The following is a 25412-nucleotide window of genomic DNA, read 5'->3' as shown; positions in this document are numbered from 1 at the left end:
ACTATCTCATCCTCTGTCATCCCCTGCCTTCAGTTTTTCCTGGCATCAGTGTCTTTTCCAATGAGTCCGCTTTTCCCATCAGGTGGCTGAAGTGTTGGTGCTTCAACATCTGCATCAGTCCTTCCAATGAATATTAGGACTGATTTCCTTTAGGATTGACTGGCTTGATCTCCTTCCCAATTGTGCCAATTTAGATTTAAATTGTACCAATTTAGAGGGATTTTTGCCCATAACCTTTCTTTGGTTCCCTGCGATCTCAAGGTTGCCTCTTCTCTGCTACCTGCCACCCACATACCCGTTAGAAATGGTGGAGTGATGAAATGTCTTGTTTAATTGCCTTCCTGGAACAAAGAGCAAAGGAAAGAGATGTGTTTGCAGCTGAATATAAAAGACTAGGGCAGAGGCTTGACTGTTCTGGTCAACCCCGTGTGGATTTATCTTACTGCTAACAGCCTACCAAAGTTACTGTATGTCAACAACATATCCTGCTTCACCAGATGTTTGTTGAGCACCTGTATGAACCAGGCACTATCTTGGGGTAAATGAGAAATAAACCTGCTTTGAGATGTTTAAGAGTCTACATACTACAGATCTTACTTAGTCTTATGATACCACCTCCACAAGAATGTGAGATCTGTATTGGGGAGGGAGGGCGTTTGTTTTTACTTTTGTTTATTCCACAATTAACAGCATTCATGAGCCACTGTTGAATACTTTGAAACCTTAGAAGATGTACTGTCCTTAAATATACATCAGTCAGGGTCCATGAGCAGGGAAAATGTAAAGGGTGAATTGTCTGTTAACTAGCAGGAAATAAATGGCTTCCCTTGTATTTCAGATGGTAAAGAATCTGCTGCCAATGCAGGAGACCAGGGTTTTGTCCCTGGGTCAGGAAGATCCCCTGGAAAAGGTAATGGCAACCTACTCCAATATTCTTACCTGATAAATCTCATGGACAGAGGAGCCTGGTGGTCACAAAATACTCAAAAAGTAAAAAAAGGACTTAAAAGTAGCAGAGCAATAAAAACCCCAGAAAAAAAAAGCCACTGCCTGTAGGCTGAATAAGAATGGACATTAAGGTAACTAACCACCCCTCCCTACTCCCGCACGGCTGAGACTCAGGCCTCTTTGAAGAGGGCATTGGTGGGGAGGGGCGGGAACTGTATCTGGAGCAGTGGAGGAGCTTCCTAGAGAGCAGGCTGGAGCTGGTTGGTGGGGCAGGTGAGGCCTGAAGGTCACAACCTGACTTCTGCACAGGCTGCTGTGCTCAGCCATGTCTGACTATGCGACCCCATGCACTGTAGCCCACCAAGCTCCTCTGTCCATAGGATTCTCCAGGCAAGAATATTGGAGTGCGTTGTGACTTTCTCCTCCAGAGGATTCTTCCCTATCCAGGGATCAAACTCGCATCTCCTGCATTGACAGGTGGATTCTTTACCACTGAACCACCTGAAAGCCCAAATTCGTATAGAACTAATTTCATTTACATATAAAATCTCCTTGAATCAATAAAACTCAATTTTTTAAATAATCAAAATATGTCATCAGATTACAAAAAATATATATAAAGTATATTGAAATATATAAAAAGGTATTTAGCCTGATTCATAGTATTGTTTCCCTGGTGGCTCAGACGATAAAGAATCTGCCTGAAATGCAGGAGACCTGGGTTCATTCCCTGGGTTGTGAAGATCACCTGCAAAGGAAATAGCAACCCACTCCAGTCTTCTTGCCTGGAGAATTCCATGAACAGAGAAGCCTGGCAGGCTAGTCTATGGGGTCGCACAGAATCAGACACAACTGAGCGACTAACAGACATGTAGTAAGTATCCAAATTAAAACTATAATGAGGGTTAATATCTCATTACATATGACACAAATACAGTGTATACAAACAGCTCATACAACTCAATATCAAAAAACAAGCAACCAAATCAAAATATGGACAGAAGACCTAAATAGATATTTCTTCAAAAAAGACAACACGCAGATGACAAACAGGCAGATGAAAAAATGCTCAGCCTCGCTAATTATTAGAGAAACACAAAACCACAATGAGGTATCACCTCACAGCGGTCAGAATGGCTATCATCAGAAAGTCTACAAATAATACATGCTGAAGAGGGTACAGAGAAAAGGAAACCTTCCTACACTGTTGGTGGGAATGTAAATTGGTACCAGCACTGTGGAAAACAGTATGGAGGTTCCTTAGAAAACGAAGACTAGAGCTACCATATAATCCAGCAATGCCACTCCTGAGCATATATCCAAAAAATGATAAAAACTCTAATTCAAAAAAACACATGCATCCCAATGTTCACAGCAGCACTATTTACAATAGCCAAAGACAGATGACTGGTTTAAGAAGATGTGGTAGAGCCTAGACATTATCATACTAAGTCAAGTTAAGTCAAAGAAAGAAATATATCATTTATATGTAGAAGCTTTAAAAATAACATGAATGAACTTAATTACAAAACAGAAATATGCTCACAGACACAGAAAACAAACAGCTCTCATTGTGCTCGTTTCAGCAGCACATATACCAAAAAACAAACTAATGGTTATCAAAGAGGAAAGACAGGGAAGGATGAACTAGCCATTTGGGATTAACAGATGCACAATATATAAATGACTAGGTAGATAACAGTAAGGACCTACTATAAGCACAGGGAACTATATTCAATATCTTGTAATGATCTATTATAAAAAAGAATCTGGAAAAGAATATATATATATATTATATATATATGGATGTATAACTGAATCACTTTGCTATACACCTGAAACATTGTAAATCATCTATACTTCAATTTAAAAAAAAAGATGTAGTACATTTCAGTACTTCACTCCTTTTTATGGCTAAATAGTAATCCATTGTACAGATAAAATCACATATGGCTTATCCATTCTCCCATTGATAGACATTTGGGCCCTTTCTCTTTTGAACCTACTCCAATTGTGTTTTTACCCATGACATCCCACACTTCACCAAAACTACTCTAATCAAGGTCACCAATTATCTCATTGCTAAATCCAGTGATCAATCCAATGGTCACCTCATTTAATTTATATAAAGTATTTGACAGTCTTAGCTTCATTCTTAAAACAGTTTTTTTTTTTTTTGGCCACATCTCACAGCATGTGGGATCTTAGTCCCCCAACCAGGGATCAGACCCATGCCCCCAGCAATGTAAGCGCAGAGTCTTAACCACTGGACTGTCAGGGAAGTCGCAAAAACTATTTTTTTCCATTTGGCTTTGGGGTACCACAATCCTGATTCTCTTCCTACCTCACTGACTGCTCATTTCCAGTCTCTTTCATTAAATCTAATCTATCTCTCGAACATTTGAAGAGCCCCAGGGCTCAGTCTTGAACTTTTTTCATTTACATTCCCTAAGTGAACTCATCCAGACTTCTGACCATCCATCACATGATCTACCAATAGCAATATGGTAATAATTCCCAAATTTGTATCTCCAGCCCAAATTACACCCATAAATTTCCAACAGGCATTTCCTATTCAATATCTTCAAATAGATGGAGATATTGAATATATATATAATACAATATACATATGAATATATTATGTATATACAACATATGAGGCTTCCCATGTCTCGTGGTAAAGAACCCATGTGACAGTGCAGGGGACATAAGAGATGCAGGTTCAATCCCTGGGTCAGGAAGATCCCCTGGAGGAGGACATGGCAACCGACACCAGTATTCTTGCCTGGAGAATCCAATGGATAGAAGAGCCTGGCAGGCTATAGTCCATAGGATTGCAAAGAGTCAGACACTGAAGCGCCTGAGCATGCATGCATAGAATATATATGAATATATACATAACTTGAGATGGTATCACAGAGAGAAGAGGGTGAGGAAGACATGTGAGTGGAGCCAACTTGAAAATGAATCCTCCATCCCCAGCCTGCCCCAGCCCTGTCCCAGTGAAGGCCATGTGGATCAGAGACAAATTACTTGGCTTAACACTTCCTGCCTGAATTCCTGACACATGAAATTGCCAGTAAAGCTAAATGAAGTGATTTGTTATGCAACAATAACTGAGACACACAGTGACGACCATTAGATACTGGTGTGGGGCATCTTAGAGGGTGGACCTCAAGTATTTCTGGCTCAACTGTTAAGGACATCCCTATGGTGAAGGAGGCATAAAGGTCCCTCACCCTGAAGCCAACACACTTTGGAGCTATTCAGCTCCTCTTGCCCTAATGCCATGTCCACCAGACAACTCTCTGTTGCCCACAGAGACCAGACTAAAGAAGATGCTCTCTGCATCTTTGGAGTCCTATCCTGGCCTTTATGGCACCCATGGTGAATTACTAAAATGATCCCTTCATCTTTCCTTGCTGCTTAGTCACTAGGTGAGAATGTGCTGATTATGAGGTCACAGGTATTCTAGTTTATCCACATGAGAACTATAATTCTCCCATAACTTAATAAATGGGCATTCTACCATCTGCCTACTTATGAAAAATTTTCAGTTAACTGGTCTTCAAGGATGGAGGAGAGCAAGTGCTTGAGTCTTCAGGGCAGAAGAGGGACAATTTCAATTGTTTTTTGTTTAGATGACTCACCTGTGAGCCAATTCCAGTTGTACTTGTTTTCTATTTATCTACACTCTTTATTCTACCCATTTAGCAGATGAGAACATGGAGGGTAAGTGCCCTAAGTGGTCTCCTCTCTTCTCTCTGCCTACTCTATTTGTTCATTCTTTAAGACTGTGACATCTCCCACATGTCAGTGATTTTATGTGAGGTTTTTTTGGCTTTAATTTTATATAGTAAAATAAACAATTTTAAAGGTAACAACTTAGTGGGCCTTTATACACATAACTTATTGAAAAGAAATCTACATGTAAGTCAACCCACAAAGTTCAAGCCCATGTTGTTCAAGGATCAACTGTATTCCCCTGTGTGACCACATCAACTCCATACAGAACATTTCTGTCTCCTGAGAAAATGCCCTCTTCCCAGTTAAGACATCCCTCCTATTCTGACATCTGTCAACAGTCTTTTTAATTTTAGCCATACTGGTGGGTATACAGTAATAGTATCTCATTACCGTGATGTAATTCTTAACAGTAGTTGTTGAGGTTCAACCAAATGTGCTACCTCAGCCCTCAGGCTGCTATAAAAGAGTGTTAGTGAACTGGCAAAAATATGATGGTTTTGGCTGAATAATCAAGCAACCCCAACTTTTAGTTATTTGGATAGTGATAATTCAAATCATAATTCTACTTCCTCACATATATACAGAAATTTATTACTATACATATAATTAAAGTCCTATAGTTATATTACTAAATCAGAAAAGATAAGCATTTATAGCAAACAGTGCATTTCATTTATTCCGCCAGATAACTGCTGTATGACTACCCTGTATGCAACAGCAATGAATGAAATAAAACAGGAGTCCTGCCCTCATGGAGCTTGCAGTCTATTTTTATAAGAAAGCTCTTACTTCTAGTTCATACAGCCATTCATTTAATTTATGCGATTTCTAAGAGGCTTTGAAGGCTTTGCTGTACCCTGTTCTTCATCAGCAGCTGCTTGTCCTCATTTGTCTGGCTGTATAATTCCATGTCAGTTAATGGTTCTTTTCCTTCTTCTTACAGTAATTAACCAAGACCATAAACTTTCTGCAAAATTTTAACCAGTTTGACATCCCTCTTTTTCTGAGGTATTAATGATGGTTATTTCTTTTCAAAGCTTCTCACCAAAGTACTCTCTATAGCTCCAAAAAGTGCCTTTTTTAATTGTGGTTAGAAATAACACAACTTAGCCTCCCTGGTGGCTCAGAGGGTAAAGAATCTACCTGCAATTTAGGAGACCAGGGTTCAATCCCTGGATCAGGAAGATCCCCTGGAGAAGGGGATGGCTACCCACTAGTATTCTTGCCTGGAAAATCCCATAGACAGAGGAGACTGGTGGGCTACAGTCCATGGGGTCTCAACGAGTCGGACATGACTAAGTGACTCACTTTCTTCAACTTCAAAATGAGTTCCTGATATCCTAAACTGACTCATATTTATAAAAGTTTTTCTCTTTTCATACATTACACACTACTGCTATCATTTACACCAAATGCAATTTAAACAATTTTACAATTTCTCTGAGGAATCTCTAGGATGATTTTTCATCCAGTAGTAGATAATGAGCTCCAGTGATTTTATGGGCTTCCACAAGGCTCAACAGTTAATAAAAGAAATAGGAATAGACCTTGGTCAGTGCATCTCTTTTGCAGCTTCTACAGATATGGGATTCTGGCAGGGGCGGGAGGTGGGGATATTTAGACACCCCATGGTCCACAGGAGTCTTCTCTACAGTTCCAGGAATTACTGAGCTGTCAAAAAGTAGAAGGCATGAAGTGCTGAGGCCAAGGACCAACTTCTGTTAACATCTTATTTGCCTAAAGCCTTGGTGAGAACAACTGCGTTGAATTTGACCTGACAATTCTAGGTCCTCTGATTAAAAATTAAAATTTCCAGGACTTTCCTGGTGGTCCAGTGGCTAAATGGACACTGCACTCCCAATGCAGGGGGCCTGAGTTTGATCCTTGGTCAGGAGCTAGATCCCACATGCTGCAACTAAGAGTTCACTTGCTGCAACTAAAGATCCCACATGCAGCAACACCTCAACTAAGACCTGTGCAGCCAAATAATTATTTTTAAAAATTAAAATTTTCAAGTACTGCTATTCACATGCAGTTATTTCATACCTGGGCCTGAAAATTCATCTGTCTACCTACCTATCTAGCAGCACTGTGAGCCTTGCAGGATGTTAGCTCCCCAACAAGAAAGCAAACTCGGGCCATGGCAGTGAAAGCACTGAGTCCTAACCACTGGACCTCCAAAGAACTCCCATGAAAATCTATTAAATTTCATTTTTATTTTCATCAAAGTAACACCAAAAGTAAACACCAAATCTCCAAATATCACTCCCTAAGATATACAATTTCAGGTACTTCCCCGAGCATCTATCTATATATTTCCAAATAATACATTTCCACAGTCATTTCTTGTTTTTTTTTTTTTTACCATTATCTATTGATTTCTCACAACTCTGCTGTGTAGAAATTAGCTCTCTAAAAAGGCCAACAAACTTATTTTCCCATCTCCCCATTTCCCCAACATATAGTTATGTCACAGTATTAGGACTATGTAAATTGCTTAATGTTGAAGTCACAACTTTTTTCCTATTATCTCTTCATTTTTCCCTGTAGGTCATAATTACTTCTTTTTTTTAAAATCTGACTAACCCTGTATGTTCTTATGAAAAAGTTTTCCCCAATCCTATACTACCTACCACATAACTATCAACAGTATTTTCCATTCTAATATATTAGTTCCGTTTTTTCTAGATACTTTTCTCCTGGAGGCTTTTGTCTTCCTGCTCCAAACTGTAAGCCTTGCTGACTAGGTTTGTCATGACTGAAATCACAGGACTTCAGTTCTCCTTTTTAACAGAGCTGCCTCAGTTTGTGCCTAGCTGATGGGGCAAATCAGGAAACCGGTTTCAGATCAGGAAAGGAGTACGTCAAGGCTGTATATTGTCACCCTGCTTATTTAACTTATATGCAGAATACATCATGAGAAATGCTGGGCTGGATGAAGCACAAGCTGGAATCAAGATCACCGGGAGAAATATCAATAACCTCAGATATGCAGATGACACCACCCTTATGGCAGAAAGTGAAGAAGAACTAAAGAGCCTCTTGATGAAAGTGAAGAGGAGAGTGAAAAAGTTGGCTTAAAGCTCAACATTCAGAAAACTAAGATCATGGCATCTGGTCCCATCACTTCATGGCAAATAGATGGGGAAACAATGGAAACAGTGACACACTTTATTTTCTTGGGCTCCAAAATCACTGCAGATGGTGATCGCAACCATGAAATTGAAAGACACTTGCTCCTTGGAAGAAAAGCTACGAGCAATCTAGACAGCATGTGAAAAAGCAGAGACATTACTTTGCCAACAAAGGTCTGTCTAATCAAAGCTATGGTTTTTCCAGTAATCATGTATGGATGTGAGAGTTGGACTATAAAGAAAGCTGAGTGCCGAAGAATTGATGCTTTTGAACTGCATGTTGAAGAAGACTCTTGAGAGTCCCTTGGACTGCAAGGAGATCCAACCAGTCCATCCTAAAGGAAATCAGTCCTGAATATTCATTGGAAGGACTGATGCTGAAGCTGAAACTCCAATACTTTGGCCACCTGATGTGAAGAACTGACTCATTTGAAAAGACCTTGATGCTGGGAAAGATTGACGGCGAGAGGAGAAGGGGATGGATAAGATGGTTGGATGGCATCACCGACTCAATGAACATGAGTTTGAGCAAACTCTGGGAGTTGGTGATAGACATGGAGGCCTGACGTGCTGCAGTCCATGGGGTCACAAAAAGTCAGACACAACTGAGTGACTGAACTGAACTGAATTGATGGGGCAAAGAGTAGAAATCTAGTCTACCCTTGGCTTAACAAGCTGGGCATCCTGGCAGCTGCAACTGCCCAGAGGGAATCTTTTTTTCCTAATTTATCCTTACAAAAGGGGGATTGTTCTCTAGTTCACATGAAATCTCCATTGAGGCGGTCCTGGTACTGGACTCCTTTTTCCTTTCCTGATCTTATTTCTTCTTTTGTCTTTTGTTTCTGTCTTTCTTTCTCTCCCTCTCTCTGAATACATACTCTTGCACAAAGAAAGTTTTTTTGAAACTTTGTAGGTTTTATTTTTTTAGTATTTATTTATTTGTGGCTGCATCGGGTCTTATTTAGGTACATGGGATCTTTCACTGTGGCATGTGGGCTCTAGAGCGTGAGGGCTTAGTAGCTGTGGGGCTCAGGTTCAATAGCCCTGCAACATGTGGGATCTTAGCTCCCCTGACCAGGGATAGAACTTACATCTCCTGCATTGGAAGGTGGATTCTTAACCCCTGGACTACCATGGAAGTTTCAAAACTTTGTATGTTTTAAAATATATTCTGCTCTTACACTTGACTGAAAGAATTCTGGCTCAGAAATGATTTTCCTGCAAAATTTAAAAGTATTACTTCATTGTGTTTTGCTTCTAATGCTGCCGTTGAGAAGGCCGATGCCATTTAATCCTGATCCTTCAACCATGACCTGCATTTTCTCTAAATGCTTTTAGGAACTTCTCTTTATCTCTGGTATTCTGAAACTGTGTGACCATATGATGGATACTTAGTGGGCTCTTTCAATCATAAGACTCATTCCCTTTGTTTATAGGGAATTTCCTTAAATTGTTTCTAGATAATTTTCTCCCCTTCATTTGATCTCTTTTCTTCCTCTCTTTTTTTTTTTTTTTTGGCTATTTCTATTAGTCAGATATTTAATTTCCTGAATCAATGCTTTAATTTTCTTATGTTCTCCCTTTGATGATCCAACACTTTTTCAATAGTTACTTGACTTTAACTTTCGACCCTCCTGTTGCAATTTTTATTCTGACTATCCTGTTTTGAATTTCTAAGAGCTCTTAATTATTCTCTAAATTTTCCACCTAGCAATAGCATCCTGTCCTTGACCTTGGCTTGTAGATGTAATATCTTCTCAGAATATTATGTTTTTTTTTTTTTTTAATGTTTTCTTTTACTCCATGCATTGCCTTGTTTCCTCTGAGGTCTTTTCCTTGAGAGCCTGGTGATCCTTGGTTATCCTTTCATATTTAAAAATAATACACTAAACAGTTGACTGGGAGCTCTGGAGGGATGAGAAATGCTTGTCAATTGGTGCACTTCACTGTGTGGTGAAAAGATAGCTAACTTTTCCTGGGTGGATGACCTCTCTCCATGGGGATTCTCCAGGCAAGAATACTGGAGTAGGTTGCCATGCCCTCCTCCAGGGGATCTTCCCAACCCAGGGATGGAACCCAGGTGCATTGCAGGTGGATTCTTTACCATCTGAGCCACCAGAGACAAATAACCCAATCTAATATTCCAGGCAGTGTTTTCAAGCCACTCAGTCTTCTCCCCAAACAGCCCTGCCATCTACTGTCGGGGTGAACAGACAAGCTGCGGGTGTTCTTGAGAGCAGGTAGGGGGACTAGGGCTCTCCCTGAGCAGTGACAGCAGGTGGTCCTCTACTCCTCTCGCTTTCAGTCTAGCCCTCAACTGCTGCCCTCCACGTGCTTACTGCTCTTAAGTTCTGAACTTCTCAGGTTCAATTTCTCTAAAGAATACACCTCTGGTATCCTTTGGGAGTGAAGGCGTGAGTCTTGCTTGATTGTTGGAGGTGGTTTTGTCTAAATGTTCTTTGAAAAAACTCAGACTAACTTGCTTTCACCCCACCTTCTGAGGTGTTATGACTCCCAGTCTCAGTAGTTTTCTATTCTCTGGGGGCTTGTGTTTTTACCTTGCCTCTACTTGGTTAGTTCCCACTCCATTATCTGCTTTTTGACAGGAGTAATTGGGATTTTGGAGAAGGCAATGGCACCCCCCCACCCCAGTACTCTTGCCTGGAAAATCCCATGGACGGAGGAGCCTGGTAGGCTGCAGTCCATGGGGTTGCTAAGGGTCGGACACGACTGAAGCGACTTAGCAGCAGCAGCAGCAGTTGGGATTTACAATTTCATCAAAGATATAGTTTGTTTTTATTCCTCATTGGTTTGTTTCTGTTTGGTTCTGGAGTGATTTCCAAGAGTTGGAAAGGCTAAAAACATCTTCTATTCTCATCTTTAAAACTAGAAGTGTAGGGAATTCCCTGGTACTCCATCCAGTGGTTATGATGCTGCGCTTCCACTGTGTGGGGAGATACAGGTTCAATCCTTGGTCAGGGAACTAAGACCCTACAACCTATTCAACGTGGCCAAAAAAATTTTTTTTGAATAAAACAAAACTTGGAAGTCTAAAGGAGAAAAATAATTTTAAAGCTACCATTTATTGATTGCTAATCTTGTGCAAGGCACTCCACTAAGCAATTTACACACATTACCTCATTAAATCTTTACAAAGTCCTGAGAACTAAGTATAATTATGATTATGCCCATTTTATAGGGCAGGAAACGGGGGCTGAGTGAAGTGAAGTAACTCAGCCAAGACCAACAAACTAAAAAACAGTTTCATTAAGATGAGAAGTTTGCGAGTCTGCACAGTGGGTAGATTTTGTACGTGATACCTATTTACCCTTCATTCTCTGCGAAGGACAAGCTCCAGACCAGGTGACTGGGGCTACACAGATCAGTACAGGGGGCCCTGCTCTCAGAGAACTGACTTTTCCTGGGACTCCAGTTCAAAGTGCTTATCCAGTCCTTTATGTGGTTACAATTCTGCCAAAACTGTCACTTGGAGAATGCACTCCTTAACATGCCATATTTACCAGGCACTAGTATAGGTTTCCTCAGTTCTGATCATAGAGGTACCAGGAGGAAATTCTTTGGCATTCTACCGTCTCCACTAGTGTTTGGCTGTCTTTGGAAATTCACAAATCTGACACATCCTGTGGAAGGTAATCACTGTCTAAAAATGTGAAGGATTGTAGAAATGGCCAAATTCCATTTTTTTCAATCAGAAAACACTTTATATTGTCAACTTAGAAATGGTCTAAGAAAATTCCCCTAATACTACACATTCAAGAAACACCACATGAACAATATATAATTTTTTAATAAAAATAAATTATTATAACAGTATTGTATGCTATGATTTATAAAAAAAAGTCAAACATAAAAGGACAAAATAAGAAGTTAAAGTCTGCCCTGTCCTGTTTCTTTCCTAATTTTCTAAATATCATGTGTTTGTTGTAAACACTTCAATTGAATCTGTAAAAAAAAACAAAACAAAACAAAAATAAAGTACAAATTAATAACCAGAAACCTTAAACAAAATAGAGTAAGGAGACCAGAATGGTGAGCTCTCGTGGTCTGGCTGATAGTGGGGCTCAACAGGAAGAAGGAAGCCTCATCCCTCGTTTCCCCGCAACCACTCAGCCAGTGAAAAGCCATGGTCTCTTTACACGGGCCTCCTACTCACTCCTCTGTAAAAGCTTCTCTTCCTGCTGTTGTGGGGGCACTTGCGCTTGGTTGCTGACCCCAAATTACAACCCTTTCCTGACCTCAAATAAACCCATTTTTTGCTGGAGAAATAACCTGTGGTTCATTTGTTCCAGGTCAACAAAGCATATTCTCAACTCCATTTCCCACGTTACTAGCATCTCTCCGTTTTTGATCTTTCCATCGTCTCTTTAAAACATAACTCAGAGAAGTCTTTGAGACTGATAACTATATTTTGCTGAGCATTCCTCGGGTACCATAAACTATGTGTAAATCAGGAAAAACCACACCTCAGTCTTAGGGGATTTTGTTTCCCTTTGTTTTGATTGTTGTGTTTTGAAGTCCAGGCCCCAATGAAAGATTCCAATTGAAAAAGCAGCCAGTCCCTAAACACCCAGCACAGTTCATCTTAACTGTAGGGTGGTTTTTAGCAAATGAAGTACCACCTTCTGAATAACAGTAATACTGGGAGTGAGGAATTGTGTTACAGGGGGAAACTGCAACTAGGATTCTAACGACAAGATGCTATGGATTTCTCCATTTCCTTACCAAGGGAAAATCCTTTTGTAAAAATGTACATTTTTTTGTGTATTTTTCACCTTATAAAATTAATACATTCCTTTGGTAAAAACAGTAACAGGGTTTTTTTCTATAGAGCAATTTGTTTTCTTAATGTCCTAAATATTATGTGCTTGCTGTAAAAATCTTCAATTGATAAAGATGCATGTCAAAATTTAAAGTGAAAATTTTCTCCCTTCCACATTCTAATTTTTAGAATTAGTTTGGTGTATATCTTCCTTTATACATCTTCCTTTTTTTCTACCTAGATATTAAGACATCAGGCTTCCCAGGTGGCACAGTGGTAAAGAATCTGTCTGCCAATTCAAGAGATGCAGTTTCAATCCCTGGGTCGCGAATATCCCCTGGAGGAAGAAATGGCAACTTACTCCAGTATTCTTGCCTGGGGAGTCCCATGGACTGGAGAGCTACAGTTCATGGGGTCACAAAGAGTTGGACACGACTGAGCATGCACACACTAAGACATCTATATGATTTTTGTTTTTAATATAATAAACCTACTCTGTAACATACTATCTTTCACAAACAATATATCTTGGGCTTTTTCCCATGTCTATTCATGTGACTCTGTCTTGGCTATTTAATATTTGCGTAGTGTTCAACAGTATTGGATATACCAGTCCTATGTACCCAATCCATTTTGGTTGTTTCCTTTTTACACATTCGTGCAAGCATTTCTCAAGTCTGGTATAGTGGTTACCAGGATAGACTCTGCCTGGATTGATACCAGTTCCAATTCCACCACTCTGTTGCTTGAGCAAGTTACCAAACTCCTTTGTACCTCAATTTCCTCAGCTCTAAAGTGAGAATTATAACACCCTATAATATCATTGGGGGTTTCCCAGGTGGCTCAATGGTAAATCCACCTGTCAATGCAGGAGACGAGAGAGACTCAGGTTCCATCCCTGAGTCAGGAAGATCCCCTGGAGAAGGAAGTGGCAACCTGTTCCAGTATTCTTGTCTGGACAATCCCATGGTCAGAGGAGCCTGGCGGGCTACAATCCATGGGGTCACAGAGTCAGACACGACTTAGTGAATGAGTTCACACATACAATGCTTATCTTATTGCTTGGCACACCTAAGTACTCATTAAATATTGGTTCTTAATTTTTATCATCAATAAGATTAATAAATAGTTGCTATCATTCTAATTATCATCATTCTCAAGAAAGCAAAAAACAGTAAACTGAGAAAACAGTAATTAGTTAGTAATTAGTGGTTAAGAAAAATTATATCATTACCATTTAATGATACTTATGCTACCTGACAGGTCAGTTAATTAAAGTGTATTTTAGGGTGTGAAGACTTTTACATTAAGCTAGTTACATGAGAAAATCTGAACAACTTGCATTTTAAATAAGAATAAACAGGCCTTCTGAGGCCCAGAAGGGATGACATTAACTGGTAATTAGAAAAATCAATCTCTTAGCTGAAAGTTTTAATAGCTTCCTTTGTTCTTGCATCCTAAATGCTACTGGACTTAAGCAATGGCTGGCGTGAGGGAAGAGCCCTGAAGGTTCCTGGTGGGGCTTCTGCTCAGGGGCTCTGGGGGACTAGCAGCATCTCACTCAGGGTGGGGCCTGCATCTTGGTCACTTTAATATCATGAATACCTTCCCACTAGAGATCAGTGTCCCTCTTCTATAGCTGAGAAAACTGAGGCTCAAAGACCACATTGTTTAGGGTTTCTGGTTGGCATCTCTCAGAAACCAAGTCTGCCAGAAGAAGATTTGGGGGCAGGGATGTTGGGAGCGCGCAGGGTGGGAGGGGTGGCTGGAGAACCTGGACCAGAAACAGGCAGGATTTTGCAGGTAACATGAGGCAGGGGCAGGAAGCAAGTTCAAGTTGTTCAATATTCAGGTTCTGGTTCCAGCATCTGGAAGCATTCGATGGTCAAATGCTTGAGAATGGGCCCATGGGCCAACAGCTTCAACATCTGGGAACTTGCAAGAAATGCAGCATTTCAGGCCTAATCCTGGACCTCCCAAATCTAGATCTGCTTTTCAAGAGATTCCCTGTATCTGTGCATGCTACAGTCTGGGAAGCAGTGGGCAGACCACCTAAAGAACACCTCATCTCTGATCAACTTCCCCTTGGGGAAGAGGTGATTCTTCCAAAGGAAATCTGGGGTGTTGCTCAGAGAAGGGAGAGGAATGGACTCTAGGAGAGCCATAAAAGGCATTGCCAAGGTTCCAGCTTAGGATGCTCTCCATCAGTCTGCCTCCTCCTATCCATCCTCAAGACATGTGGACAGACAGACAGTCCTGTTGGCAGCAGGACAGAGTTTTTCACTCTAGACCAGATTTGTTGGAGCTGATGAAATCTGGGAGATCTGAGAGAGGCCTTTGTTGTAACATCATTGATCTTTTAAAGCCGATGAAAAAAAGAAAACCTTTTCCCCCTCTTACACACAACTTTATGGACAAAGATGGAATATTAAGACAGCAGCTGCTTTCCTATTTCTCAGTGGTGCCTCTTTCACAGGAATCTGCTATAGATTTACTGCTATATAAAAGGAATAATAAAGATTAAATTTTGTAGGGCCTTGGATGCAGGTGTCAAAGGGCCAAGGAAGCACTTGGCTTTGCCAGCACAAAGGCTCTGGGACAGAAAAAGCAGGATGCAAGCACTGGAATGGCAAAGAAGGGCAGCTTCACATTCCTTCATCTGGGATTGCCTTGAAGAGGCACTTATACAGGAGAGGCCTCTTTGGAGACTCCCCCACACCTCCTTTCTGGAGCCCTGCCCCTCTTTCTACCCAGGTGTCTCCTGCAAGAGCAGAGCAAGCCCACGCTGATCCTGGTAATAGAAAGACACATGGGCTGCTATCCTTGGTCCTGAACCACAGTTATGTGTGGCAGCAGTAATTCTCAACCTGGCTACAAATCTGTCAATGGGGAAGGTAGATAAACGTACTCATTGCAAAACCCCACACCCAGATATTCTAACTCAGTGGGTCTCTGCATCTAAATAAAAAAAAAACACCAGAGACCCGATGAATCTGACAGTCAGATTATCCTGTTTAGAAATCACTCTGCTAGGATATGCTTATTGCTCCTAAGCCTATGCAGCAGGCACCTATGGCTTTTTTCCCCCCCTCCATAAGCATTTATTCCCCAGTCTTCTGGAAATGCACACTGGTTCTTATAATGGAGCCCACCCAAAGGCTGGTAGAGCTGAGAGGTAGAGACTATCCAAATCATCTTGCTGGAACCTCTAAATCAAGTGGCCCTGGATTCTGAAATTCCCCTGGACTTTTTAGGGCTAATATATTCCTGTTATTGCTTAAGCCAGTTTGGACTGGGCTTCTGTCACTTGTAATCAGGTTTGTCTAACATTCTTAGAACTCTTGTGGTGACTCTTAAACATACTGTCCAGAGAATTCTCTCCCATGAATTCTGAACCAAATGAGAGAAGAGGCAGTATGGGAGAGAAAAGCTGGGGCCAGAGCAGGAATAAGGAAAAGATGCTGAAAAGTTGCCAGGAATAAGAATGACTCCGATTTGGACAATGTTTCCAAATAATCAGTTACTAAGGATAGAACCTCAAACAACCATAGTCTAAAGATCACTTGACTGAAGGAGAGTCAGAAGCATGGGTGGACTCAGGGGACCAGAGGGGACCAATGTCAGTATACCTCCAGTAGAGACATCCTAGGTTGTGTCACTAAACTGTTCACAGATTTTGTTTTTACTTCCTATCTCTAAAACCTTGTTACTTTTACTCTGTCCCTCATATCTTTGGTTTATGCTATATGGTTTTCACAGTTATCTCACTCAGCTTTTTCTCTGACATTTACTATGGGTGTCCCCTCTGAGGAGCTGGGGCAGTAGGAACCCCTCAGCACACTGGGGTCAGTGTTTGCTCCCTCCAATAGCACCGTGGGGTGGGGGACACGTATGATGCTTATACTCCCAGGAGTTTTAAAGCCATAACAAAATACACTGAAAGATCAAAAGGTTTTCGGGAAGGAATAACACCCAGTGGTTTTCAGAACAGAGCCTCATTTTCCCAAATAGGAGGTACATATGGGAGTAGGGAAGCATGACAAAAATGCCTGAATCCCATCCACATGACTTTGAGAGTATTCCTATCTGGCTGGGGCAGGAAAAAAAAAAGTTTAATTAGTGGATGTTGAAGTGGGTTAATGTCTGCATTACCAAAGAAGGGAGAACTGCCTGACAGATTCCAGGACAGAGGTAATTAGACATGAGGAGACGGTCCAAAAGAAAAGAGCACTGGGGAGATCTGAAAAGTCAGGGTAAAACATAAAAGAAAACCATTTATAGGGACAGGGATGCTAGCTCAGAATGCAGGACAAGCAGATCTAGGCATCTGGCAATGATCATTAGAAATGGCTTGAAAGCCAGTAACTCTGAGCAAGAGTATTAGGGCAAAGTTGTGGTGTTTAAATGATGGCAAAGAGATGTGCAATTTTTAACAAATTCTGGAGAGTCAGATGCCTCTGAGCTATATGCGAAGGCTAAGAAAAGGAGAGGTCCCTTTTTGAACAAAGTTTGCTCCTCTAATTCGGTGCAAAGTCCTTAGATCATGAACAACATATTACACTGACCTTTAACAGTATTGTAGCTGAACATCTGGAAGGAGAGAGCACACAGCGGACTCTGGGGACTGGCTTTCATCTGACTCTTGGCCTGGGAAGTAGTCATAAGAGAGCTCACCTTGGATTATTTGTGAAACTATTCATTAGTGTTATTTGAACTTTTCTATATATTGATATTTCAGAACAAAACAGTGGGGGAAAACTATCCAAGTGCTAACAGAGGAACATTCTGAGTCACTGAGAGAGGAGGGGATCAAGGAGGAGACCACAACCTCTAGGGGGGTGTTATGATGTGGCCGTTAGAAAGAGCATTTATGAAAAATTTTGATGTGAGAAAATGTTAATGATGCAGTGTTAGGTGAACAAAAGTAGGCTACAATATGTAGATGTACACAAATATGTACAAAAACTATGAAATCATTATAGGTAAAGGAAAAGGATTGAAGAGAAAAGTTCTATCACCACCCAGCTCACCTCCACTTCCTAAAATGAAGGCAGGTAGCTTTGATAGCGCCCTGACTGGTTCCTGGACAATAAATACAGGGTGACAGTTCAAGGTTTTAAAGATCCAAGCCCAGAGCCTCCTCTTACTGGTTGGGGCCCTGTGTTGTTGGGGAAATAATAATGTTGGGGTAACAACAAATAACAATGTTGTTGGGGAAATAGGTCCTGGACAAAACCTGGCAGCATGGTTTAGGGAAGCCTGATTTATTAAGCCCACTCCAGCCCAATATCAAGGAGATTTTCATAGTCTGTACTTTTTCCTTAGTATGGATGGGGCTGGTGATAATTATTACGGGTTCAGAACCTCTTTGGGCCCATGACTTGCTACTGCCGTCTCTTGTCTGTTTTGTTTTGTAATGGTGCTCCTTGATACTATGTGGGAAGTTGGAAGAGGTGAACCGCAGCTCATGCCATGCCCTAGGACATGAAGATATACCTCACTGCAGCCTGCCCCTGACCCACAAGCAACAGGGCTGGCTGGCAGGAACCAGGTTCCATTGGCTTTGGTCCTATTTAGGGAGACAAGCTTTGGAAATACTAAAAGTCAAAATATTTCTCTGGCCAGATCACCAGTATCGAATTATTTTGGACCTATCAAATCTCTAAAACCAAATTTCTTTCTCTGACCTTTGATAATCAGTATGATACATGGCTGTCCTTCGGGAGAGAAGGACATTTATACTGAGATTTAGTTGAGGTAAATTCCTCAGGTGAGCGTGGGCCACCATCCCTTGCTTGTTTCCTTATTCTATTCTGGGCTAGGGAAACATAACCAGAACTTTAAAAGTATCCTCTAAAATACCTCCCTTGAAAGTCGTTTTGGAGATCTGGTGAGAATGAAGCAGCAGGTAGGGACTCGCTTTCTAGTTCTGTAGCCAGTCAGCTGCAGGAATCAGGGCAAGATGCTTCACCTCTCGAGCATGGCTTTCCACTTTGAAATGGGGATTATTCTAGTCCATGGTCTTCTGGGCCCAAAATATCAAAGCTGACTCAGGGCAACCCAGGTGAAAAGTGTCTGTGCTGATACTAAGTGGGAAGGGGGAGAGATGACACAGAGGCCAAGCACAGGACAAGAGGTGCCGCAGGGCTTCATGGGAGCCTTTCTGCCTGTCTCTCTCAGGGGCAGTGTGGGTGTCTCTTGGATGGTTTCTGCAAGTTCTGTGTCCTCCACTCTTCTTTCCTGTTTGCATGCCCAACAACTGACTCTGAATTTCCAATCTCTTAAATCAACTCCAAGAGAAGACATTGGGTTGATCATTTCATATCTGTCAGGGCAAGGATATAATAAGTTACAAGCTATTAGCCGGCCTTTGAGTTGGCAGTTTGAGTAAGATATCCACCTCTGGTCTAGGACTGTGGTTGGGGGTAGGTGTATGCAGATCTGTCCTTGACGAGGCTTGGTTGGGCAAACAATGAATTTGATTTTTTGCAGAAATAATAAAAAGCCTCATCATAAAGATCATATGACAAGAAATATGAAATTGCTTTAGAAAGAATGAAGTGTAAATTTAAGTTATTCTAATTATTATTCAAAATTATTAGAGGACTTAGAACAAAGAATCAGAGTCAGGAGGCAACATGAAGGAGCTCCTAATGGCCCAGTCTGTTATAGTTTGAGTAACAAAATAATGACAATGATGAATTATTGACCACAGTAAGATGAATAAGCCCTTGATGATATAAATAGTTGAATAAGCTTTAAAATATAGGAAAAGGGAAAACTCTTCCTTAGAGTAGAATTCCAATTAAATAAAAGTACAAGGAAGGACTGAAATATAGAAAATCATCACCTGGCAAATAACATAGTAATAACTGTCACAAATGAGGATCATTGATGAATGCCAAAATCATGGGCAAATGTATGATAAAAACAGAATGTTTACACTGTCTCAAAGTAGCTCTCCTAAGATACATATTAACTGCAAAAGGGAAAACAGTAACTGTACAGTTGAGAAATAAGGCAGATACCTCCTTAACTAGCTGTTCAAAGTTAGCATCACGGTAACACAATACAGCATCATATGCCTCTTGATACGGTGCAAAGACAAGAACACATCACTTTCATGGCAGTCTGTTAAAAATGCAGAACCTGAATTTAGCCATAACAAAACATCTTATAAACCCCAATTGAGAAATATTCTCTAAATTACTGGACAGTGCTCTTCAAAGGTGTCAAGATCATGAAAGACAAAACCAGAAAACAAAACTGAGGAACTCTCCAGGACCAGAAAAAAATAAGGAAACATGAAAAGTAAATACAGTATCCTAGATTTGATCCTGGGCCAGAAAAAGATCATTAGTGATATGTGAATAAGGTCAGGAGATTACTAGTAGTATTACAATACTCATTTCCTGATTTTGATAATTGTCTTATAGATTATGCTAACATTCAAGGAAGCTGTAGAAAGGCTATGTAGGAATTCTTGTACTACTTATACAGTTTTATTTTTAAACCTGAAATTGTTTCAAAATTCAAAATTAACAAACCTAAAAAAATAAATTGAGAGAGCTCAATAATACTTGATGTGGAATAATCTCCAATGTTACCGAGCAAAAAAAGTTACCTTTTGTGTAAAACAGGATCTCTGATTCTCTTTCACATACTCTCTCTTTTGAATCTACATAGAATATGTCTTAAAGAAAATGCTAACAACTGGTAATAGTGATTGCCACTAGGATGGGGAATTGGGAATTGGACAGAGTTGAGAGAAAGACTTTTTAGCATATGCACTTTTTATACTGTTTGAGAATTAAAAAAAAAAATCATGCATGTTTTATCTTTAAAATATCATTAAACTACCAAAATCTATTTTTCTTGTGAAATCTGAATTCATTTCACTGAAGCTTACTAGGGCCAGATATGCCATTTTTAAGACCCTGACTCCTCCACCTGCCACTTCTCTCTAAGCTAACAGCATTAGCCAATCTGCTTAGATTTCTTCCCAAATCCATATTCCCATGGAAACAACAGATCAAGCAACAGATCAAGAAAGAGAAGCAAAGAAAGACACAGATGATATTCATTTATTTACGATTATTTGAAACTCTTTAGGTCACACCTCCTGATTTCTACTTATGTACCATGCTTTGAAACACACCAAATGCCTAACAATTCTGCCATTAAAGAGCATGAGTTTTATTACTAAAACCAGCAAAGGAGCCCTCTTTAAGTGTTAGGCAATGTCTGGATAACTAGGACCAATACAAAAGGTACAAGTCTGTCTCCTTGTGCTTTTGAATCTAACTGGTACAAGTGGGGCTTCTCAGGTGGCACTAGTAGTAAAGAACCTGCTTTTCAATGCAGGAGACATAAGAGATGTGGGTTCAATCCCTGGGCCGGGAAGATCCCCTGGAGGAGGGCACGGCAACCCACTCCAGTATTCTTGCTTAGAGAATCCCATGGACAGAGGAGCCTGGTGGGCTATAGTACATGGGGTCACAAAAGAGTCGGACACGACTGAAGCAACTTAGCACACACCCTTGGTGCAAGAGAAGCCTCTTGGAGAGAAGTTTGACCATAGATATTAAAATCTTTAAAATGTGCAGAAATGAGACTTTCAGTTGTGACAGTATGAAGAGGTAGGCAAATATTTTCTCACCAAACACACAAAAAAAAAAACAGAGAAAATTATCAAAATCAAACCATTTCAAGGCTCTGGATGGAGATCAACCAAATGCAAATAACAAACTGAGAGATGTTTATTCCTAAGGAATTTGCTGCAACTTTGTATAAGAACAATAGGAGTCTGCAGCCTCCTTGACTAGGATGGCTTCCATTCCACACTCAGCTTGGTAGGTTAGGCGCAGCTGGTTTACGAGGGCAGGACAGGAATGGGAAACCACAGGTTGGCTGCAAGTAGGAGCAAACTTGACTTGAATGGAGAGTGAAAAGTCCATGCTTGAAGACTTCCCTGGTGGCACAGTGGATAAGAATCCACCTGCCAATGCAGAGGATGCAGGTTTGACCTTGGTCAGGGAAGATTCCATAAGCTGCGGGGCAACTAAGTCTGAGTGCCTCAACTACTGAGCCCACTAGCCCCAACTACTGAGCCTGAGTGCTGCAACTACTGAAGCCCACGAGCCTATAGTTTGTGCTCCACAAGAGAACCCACTGCAACAAGAAACCTGTGCACCTCAACAGAGAGTAGCCCCCACTCGCTGCAATTAGAGAAAGCCCACGCAAAACAACAAAGACTCAGCGTGGCCCAAAAAAAAAAACACGTCCATGCTTGGTAGCATTGTCAGAAATTACCACGCCCAGTAGGAAAGCAACACAGAAAGCCTGTGGCTTTGGTCCCAGGTAATGTGAGCGGTGGATCAGCCAGAGGTTCAATAGGAAGACTCTGGAAGAGATAAGGCAATAGAAGGGCTAAATAAGCTCTCCACATATCTCTGGCTGACTGGAAAACTACACACATGTTCAGGGAGACACAGGAGGGCCCAGGGAAATGTAAAAGCCATGGCCAATTAACAGCCGACTTGAGAACTGCCTGAACTTTGAATGCCCTACTCACCCCACACACAGACCCATCAGAGAAGGGTAAAAATGTTTTGGGCCCAAGGTATTTAAACACAACCTCTGCCAGAACCATTGGCTAAATACTTAGCTATGTTGACACAGAGTTTCCCTTAGGAAGTCAGGCTAAAAATAAAAATAAGAATAAAAATACTGAGCAGAGATATAAACTGCTACACACTGACAGAAAGACAGATTGTGCAGGTTAAGTCAAACCAAAACAGGACAAACAAAGAAACAAACTAAAAGAAGCCCTCAGGAAAAGAAATCAGAATCTCTAGGTGCTATAGAACATATAATACTGAATTTTCTTTAGCTTTCGACAAAAATATGTGGTACACACAAAGAAACAGGAAAGTATGGTCCACATAAAGGAAAAAAACTTCTCTATTGAAACATACTCTGAATGAGCCCAGACACTGATTTTAGCAGATAAAGGTTTCAAAGCAACTGTTTTGGGAGTTTTTTGTTTTGTTTTGTTTGGAAGAAAGAAATGGAAATTTTGATTTGAACCAACACTAGTAAAGTAATCCTCAAAATTCTCCAAGCCGGGCTTCAGCAATACATGAACTGTGAACTTCCAGATGTTCAAGCTGGTTTGAGAAAAGGCAAAGGACCAGAGATCAAATTGCCAACATCTGCTGGATCATCAACAAAGCAAGAGAGTTCCAGAAAAACATCTATTTCTGCTTTATTGACTATGCCAAAGCCTTTGACTGTGTGGATCACAATAAACTGTGGAAAATTCTGAAAGAGATGGGAATACCAGACCATCTGACCTGTCTCTTGAGAAATCTGTATGCAGATCAGGAAGCAACAGTTAGAACTGGACATGGAACAACAGACTGGTTCCAAATAGGAAAAGGAGTACGTCAAGGCTGTATATTGTCACCTTGCTTATTTAACTTATATGCAGAATACATCATGAGAAATGCTGGGCTGGAAGAAGCACAAGCTGGAATCAAGATTGCTGGGAGAAATATCAATAACATCAGATATGCAGATGACACCACCCTTATGGCAGAAAGTGAAGAAGAACTAAAGAGCCTCTTGATGAAAGTGAAAGAGGAGAGTGAAAAAGTTGGTTTAAAGCTCAACGTTCAGAAAACTAAGATCATGGCATCTGGTCCCATCACTTCATGGCAAATAGATGGGGAAACAGTAGAAACAGTGTCAGACTTTATTTTTTGGGGCTCCAAAATCACTGCAGATGGTGATTGCAGCCATGAAATTAAAAGACGCTTACTCCTTAGAAGGAAGGTTATGACCAACCTAGATAGCACATTTAAAAGCAGAGACATTACTTTGCCAACAAAGGTCTGTCTAGTCAAGGCTATGATTTTTCCAGTGGTCATGTATGGATGTGAGAGTTGGACGGTGAAGAAAGCTGAGCAGTGAAGAATTGATGCTTTTGAACTGTGGTGTTGGAGAAGACTCTTGAGAGTCCCTTGGACTGCAAGGAGATTCAACCAGTACATCCTAAAGGAGATCAGTCCTGGTTGTTCATTGGAAGGTCTGATGTTGAAGCTGAAGCTCCAATACTTTGGCCACCTCATGCGAAGAGTTGACTCATTGGAAAAGACCCTAATGCTGGGAGGGATTGGGGGCAGGAGGAGAAGGGGACGACAGAGGATGAGATGGCTGGATGGCATCATAGACTCAATGGACATGGGTTTGGGTAGACTCTGGGAGTTGGTGATGGACAGGGAGGCCTGGCGTGCTTCAATTCATGGGGTCGCAAAGAGTCGGACATGACTGAGCGACTGAACTGAACTGAAGATTATAACTCAGGAGACAATCTTTCAGAAAGCTCTGAAGGGTGTTCCCTTAAAGCAACTATTTTAAATATGCCCAAATAATTCATGGAAATCATTAAAGAACTAAAGAAAAATATGACAATAATTCAGTAAATCAAGAATCTCAGAGAAAATATCAACTAGACTACAACAAAACAAGTGGAAATTCTAGTGTAGAAAAGTAGAAAGAAAAACAATCAAAATGAAAATTTCATTCACTGGATAGGCTCAACAATGGATCTGAAAGGACAGAAGGCAGAATCAGAACCAGCCAGCCTGAAGGATAGACAGTTCAGTAGAAATTAGCCAATCTGATGAATAAAGAGGGAAAAATAAAAAGAATGAAGAAAAATGATTGGCACCTCAAAGACCTGTGGAAGGATATCAAGCAAGCCAACTAACATGTAAAGAGAGTTCCAGAAGTAGAGGAGAGAAAGAGATATAGCAAATATTTGAAGAAATAATAGCCAAAAATGTTTCAGATTTCATGAAAAGCTCAACAAACCTCAAATAACAGGCACAAAGAATCCATGCCTAGACACATCATGCTTACACACATACCTAAAAGCCAAAACAAAGAGAAAATGGTGAAAACAGCAACAGAAAAGTTATTGTGGACAGAGGAACCACAATACAAAAATACATTAATAATTCACAGTCAGAAAGAAGTCCAAAAGGCAGTGAAATGGCATAGAGAACTAAAGAAAAAGTCAACAAATAATTATAGAATCAGCAACATCATCCTTTAAAAATGAAGAAAAAGAAAGATGTTTCCATATAGACAAAATCTGAGAGAACTTGTTGTTAGCAGACCAACCTTTTAAGAAATACTAGGGACTTCCCTGGTGGTCCAACGGTTAAGAAGCCACCTTCCAATGAAAGGCAGGCAGGTTCGAACCCTAGTTGGGGAACTAAAGATTCAACATACCACGGGGAAGCTAAGCCAGCCGGAGGCAAGTACTGAGACCTCGCTCTCTAGGCCCTGGGGTGGGGGTGGGGGTGGGGGTGGGGCACAATTACTGGGCAAGCGCACCACAACTAGTGCGAAGCCCGCATGCGCAACAAAGAGCCGACGCGCCACCACGAAAGATCCTACGTGCTGGAACGGAGATTGTGCCTTGCAACCAAGTCAGGAGGCAGCCGAATAAATAAATATCAATAAAGGAAGAGAGACTAAAGTCCATCAGGGGGACAGAAAATGACACGGATAGAAATTTGAATTCACAAGTTTAAATGAAGTGCCCGGAAAATGTTAAACATACAGGCAAATTAAAAAGAGAAGATTGCCTGCGGAAGAAAATGGCAACCCACTTCAGTATTCTTGCCTGGAGAATCCCATGGATGGAGGAGCCTCGTAGGCCAAAGCCCACGGGGACACGACTGAGCAACTTCACTTACACTTTTCTTTTAAATATGAGTATCTCTCAGTTC

General features: G+C 40.8%; 2 long non-coding RNA genes across 3 annotated transcripts; one reads left to right on the top strand and one right to left on the bottom strand.

The window, feature by feature from the left end:
- The first annotated feature begins 838 nt into the window (after window positions 1–838).
- On the top strand, window positions 839–13127 carry LOC145531598 (uncharacterized). Its single transcript, XR_014072595.1, has 2 exons — window positions 839–910; window positions 12851–13127. It is a non-coding gene; the product is annotated as an uncharacterized LOC145531598 (long non-coding RNA).
- Window positions 12849–25026, bottom strand: LOC145531594 (uncharacterized). 2 transcript variants are annotated; one of them, XR_014072585.1, is made up of 4 exons: window positions 24910–24944; window positions 18472–18934; window positions 17175–17256; window positions 12849–12946 (listed from the first exon to the last, which is right to left on the bottom strand). It is a non-coding gene; the product is annotated as an uncharacterized LOC145531594 (long non-coding RNA). The 2 variants fall into 2 exon arrangements; XR_014072591.1 differs by lacking the exons at window positions 12849–12946; window positions 17175–17256; window positions 18472–18934 and adding an exon at window positions 21351–22012 and having other exon boundaries at window positions 24910–25026.
- Between the last annotated feature and the right edge of the window lie 386 nt (window positions 25027–25412).

Source organism: Giraffa tippelskirchi, chromosome 2, assembly GCF_054371585.1.
Source record: "Giraffa tippelskirchi isolate mGirTip1 chromosome 2, T2T-mGirTip1v1.2.pri, whole genome shotgun sequence".
NCBI classification, from domain to species: Eukaryota; Metazoa; Chordata; class Mammalia; order Artiodactyla; family Giraffidae; genus Giraffa; species Giraffa tippelskirchi.
Note: the sequence above shows the minus strand (reverse complement) of the source record. Positions and strands in the feature narration are given on the sequence as shown.